The 4,689-nt window shown below is 35.6% G+C and overlaps 1 protein-coding gene across 1 annotated transcript in view; it reads right to left on the reverse strand.

The window, feature by feature from the left end:
- LOC107699156 (neuroendocrine convertase 2-like) overlaps window positions 1-4,689 on the reverse strand; it is a 68,424-nt gene that overhangs the window by 34,162 nt on the left and 29,573 nt on the right. The window lies entirely within an intron of this gene.

Genomic DNA, 4,689 nt, shown 5'->3' on the forward strand with positions numbered 1-4,689 from the left:
AATGTAAAAAATTGTGATACTGGAAGTGAGAGAGTTGAGAAAGCTAAAGTAAATGCTGCTCAGTGTGATGAAAATGGAAACAGTAATGATCATAAAGGTACTGCTGAGGTTGTTGAGAGATGATGAAAATGAGGAGATGGATGATGATGATAGTCTTTCAGAAATGTCTGATATTATTTCTCAGAGTGGTGATGATCAGTTATATACAGTGAAAGAAATTAATGACTTCCTGGATGAAACTTTCATAAAGACTTTTGATGCCAAAACATTTTTTCCTGATGTTGAAAGATTTTTGAGATCGGCAGTCAAAATACAGAAGAGTGTAGGATTTGAAGAATTGAGTAGAAGGAAAAGATTTAGACTGAAAAAAATTGTGACAAAATTACGAAAAGGAAAAAAATGGGTTAAAAAGTAATATAAGTAATGGTTAAGTCACAAGGGGTGCTTCTTTCTTTCTATTCTTTTCTGCTTGTTTGTCTTTCTATTCTTTCTCTTTTTATGGAGAGCTTAAAGATAGGGACAATTAAAATTAATGGAGGAAGGAATTATAGAAAAAGAGCCGCTTTGTATGAATTGATTCAAAATAAACATATGGATATAATTTTTTTTGCAAGAAACCCATAGCAATTTAAGTAATGAAATAGAATGGAAAATGTGGTGGGAGGGTAAGATCTTTCTAAGCCATGACTCTAATCTAAGTGGAGGTGTTGCAATTTTGTTTTCCAAAAAGCTTAATATGACTAATATATCTCCTTATGAGATAGTTAAGGGCAGAATTTTAATTGTACAGGTAGAGTTAATGGGATTTTCTTTTATTTTCATTAATGTTTATTCACCAAATAATGGAGCAGAAAGAGTAGAATTTTTTTTATAAAATTATCTAGTGAATAAAAAATTTTTTGATAATGTATGTATGGTTCTTGGGGGAGACTGGAATTGTACTTTAGATTTTACACTACACCGAAATAGTGAAGAACCTCATCCCCAGTCTGCTAATTCATTAGGCAGTATTATAAGAAAATATGATTTATTTGATGTATGGCGGGTGAAACACCCAACAGTGAAGCAATATACATGGGTCAAAGCCTCTCATGATCATATTAGTTCTGCAAGGCTGGATAGGTTTTATATAAGTAAACATAATTCTAATTTGAGTTTTAAAAGCTAATATTTTTCCAAATGGTTTTACTGATCATCATTTATGCATAATTGAAATGAGTTTCAAAAAGTCACAGCATTCTAGTTATTATTGGCATTTTAATCTGAAATTATTACATGATTCTGTATTTTGTGAAAAGTTTGGGTTATTTTGGTCTAAATGGCAAGAACAAAAAAGTGACTATGAAGATTTGGTGCAATGGTGGGAGGTTGGAAAAGCACAAATACGATTTTTTTTTTGCCAGGACTATACAGCTTACTCAAATAGACTTGTAAAAAACACTATTAAAGTACTTCAGAGAGAAATTACTGAAATCGAAGAAGGAATTATTGAAGAGAATTCAGAAGAAGAGGAGCAATTAAGAGGAAAAAAGTCTGTTTTGGCATCTCTGTTCAATGAAAGAGCAAAAGGGTCTTTGATAAGAGCCCGGTTTTCTTCGATACGAGAAATAGATGCTCCAAGTTCATATTTTTTCAACTTGTAGAAGAAAGAAGGAGAACGAAAACTTATGCTACATTTGAAACTACCAGACGGGACTTTAACAACTAATCCAAAAGAAATGAGAAACCATGCAAAAGACTTCTATACTGATTTATTCAAAGCAAGAGACTGCGACATTAATTGCATGGATGACCTACTAAGAAATTTGCCAAAGCTCACTGATGATCAGAGACGATGGCTTGATGCGCACATTCAATTAGACTAAATATCAGAGGCTGTAAAGAAACTCTCTAATGGTCAGTCTCCTGGCATCGATGGACTTCCCTCTGAGTTTTATAAGCAATTCTGGACTCTTTTAAAAGAGGATTTACTTGATGTTTTTAGAATTTCTCATAGAAAAGATGAACTGCCGACAAGTTGTAGAAGAGCGGTTTTATCTTTATTACCTAAAAAAGGCGACCTTGGATTGTTAAAGGGGTCATATGATGCTGCTAAAAAGAACATTATTTTGTGTATTTGGTGTAATGAAATGTGTTTATTCGGTTTAAAGTAAAAAAAAAACATTATTTTGCTTTAAACATTTACGAAAAGGCTTCATCAGCCAAAGTAAATTGGGAAAAGAGAGAAAGATTTTTATTAGGAGATTGGCAGGGGAGAATCCCTCCTGTGCTTCTAGGGGGAGCTAAATGGGGAAGAGAGGGTTTGTAGATGTTGGGAGTGTTTTTAGGAACAGAGCAATATAGGCAAAAAACCTGGGAGGGTATGGTGGAAAAAATGTGTGACCGGTTGTCTCGATGGTCGTGGGTGCTACCCCAGCTATCTTATAGGGGAAGGGTATTGGTCACGAATAATCTGGCTGAATCTGCGTTATGGCATAAAATGAATGTTATGGATCCCCCAGAAAGTGTTGTTAAAGAGCTACAAAGAAAGTTAATTGACTTTTTCTGGGATGGACAGCATTGGAAAAAAATCTGCTTTAACTTTCCTACCTATTCAAGAGGGAGGACAAGACCTGATAGACATTGAGAACAGAATAAAGACGTTCAGACTTCAAACAGCACAAAGACTGCTGTATGCGGAACCGTGCTGGGCTGATACAGCGCGCGCTGTGTTGAGAAAAATGAATGGTTTCAACTATGATGTGCAACTGTTTTTGATTAAACTGGCTAACATGGATTTGAGGGATGTTTCCCCATTCTACAAAACTGTTTTGAGAGCATGGACTTCAGTTTTTAAAGTCAAGAGGGATCTCTCAAATATTGGACTTTGGACAGAGAATTAACCTCTTTTTAATAATCCGCTGATACCAGCACAGGTACTGGAGTCCAGGAGCATACAGAATGTAATGGCAAGAGCGGGGTGTGCAAGAGTTGCTGACTTAAAGAATGGTGCAAACTGGAAAAGTCCAGAGGAAATGTGCAAGATGACAGGCATCAAGTCTATAAGGATTACAAAGAGAATAATAGACGGAATTTTTTCAGCATTACCTTCTGTCTTCAGACAAAGCCCAGAGGAAAATTAAGTTCCTGAACAGAACAGAGGGAGTCATTTTCCCCAAGTGGAAATTTCAGCAGCGGTGGATGCAGAGCCAGAGGAAGGTTCAATTCTAAATTTCAGGACTCCTGTGCTGGAAGCTTTTGAGACCGTTTCAAAAAAGGCACTAAATAATATTTGTGTGAAAGTGTCTCACTACAACGTACTCAAAGATTGCAAAGAGACAAAGTGGTCAGATTAGCTCGGGCCAGACTCATCCCCTAGTGGCTGCTGGAGGTCCCTGTACAAACCTCCTATAGAGAAACGCACTGTGGATCTTCAATGGAGGGTTGTCCACTGGGCGGTAGCTACAAACAGACATGTGGCACACATTGACCCCACTGTAGGAAAAGAATGCCCTTTTTGTGGTACTGATGAGTCAATAGATCATTTGTTTTTAAATTGTTTAAGGTTAAGAGGGTTGTTTCAGACTTAGACGGGTGGGTTAGAGATTTGGGAGTACATTTTAATAATGAATTATTCATTTTTGGACCAAAATATGTTGCTTCAGACAAGAAAAAAATCTTGTTAATCAATTTTGTGTTAGGAGGAGCAAAGATGGCGTTATGGTTAACACAGAAAAGGAATTGAAAGGAGAGGTGGTAGTAGGTCCTGAGGTGGTTTTAAAGGCTCTTATAGCAAATAGAATCAAGGCAGAGTTTGCATATTTTAAACTGACAAATAACCTGGACATATTTATTGAAATTTGGGCTTTGAATTATGTTTTGTGCACAGTGGATTATGAGAATGAACTGGTATTAAATTAATGAGGGGTTTTTGTGACTGTTAAACATGCTTAAATGAGGATTGTGTTTTTTTTTTATGTAAATGGATTTGTTACAGTTAAGTATTGGTTGAGGTATGTCTATACAGTGTAATTTATAAATAAAGGTGTGTTAAAGGTCTCTCTCTCTCTCTTTATACTTTAAAATATATAGTATTAAAGGTGCAGTAAGCGATTTCTGAGAAATGCTGTTGATATTTGAAATCACCAAACCAAACACGCACTTACCCAAAAGAATCACACCCCTATCTTGCCACCGCCCCCAAATTTCTGAACAAGCTATTCAACACAGGCACCTCCCCCATCACTACTGGACATGCCCCTTACTGGTGATTGGCTACAAGTGTGTTTTGGTGCTTGGTCCGATCCACTTTCAAAAGCGTTTCTCAGAAATTGCTTACTGCACCTTTAAAATTATATTTTTTAAAAATTGTTTTATTCATCAAGGACACATTAAATTGATCAAAAGTAACTAAAGACATTTAAAATCCTACAAAATATTTATATTCCAAATAAATGTTGTTCTTTTGAACTTTCTATTCATCAAAGAATACAGAAAAGTAAAATGCATCACTGTTTCCACAAAAATATTGGGCAGTACAACTGTTTTCAACACTGATAATAATCAGTAAAGTTTCTTGAGCAGCAAATCAGCATATTATAATGCTTTCTGAAGATCACGTGACACTGAAGACTGGAGTAATGATGCTGAAAATTCAGCTTTGATCACAACAATAAATTACATTTTAACATATATTCACATAGAAAACAG

Source organism: Sinocyclocheilus anshuiensis, unplaced genomic scaffold, assembly GCF_001515605.1.
Source record: "Sinocyclocheilus anshuiensis isolate Anshui unplaced genomic scaffold, SAMN03320099.WGS_v1.1 scaffold166, whole genome shotgun sequence".
Classification (NCBI taxonomy): domain Eukaryota; kingdom Metazoa; phylum Chordata; class Actinopteri; order Cypriniformes; family Cyprinidae; genus Sinocyclocheilus; species Sinocyclocheilus anshuiensis.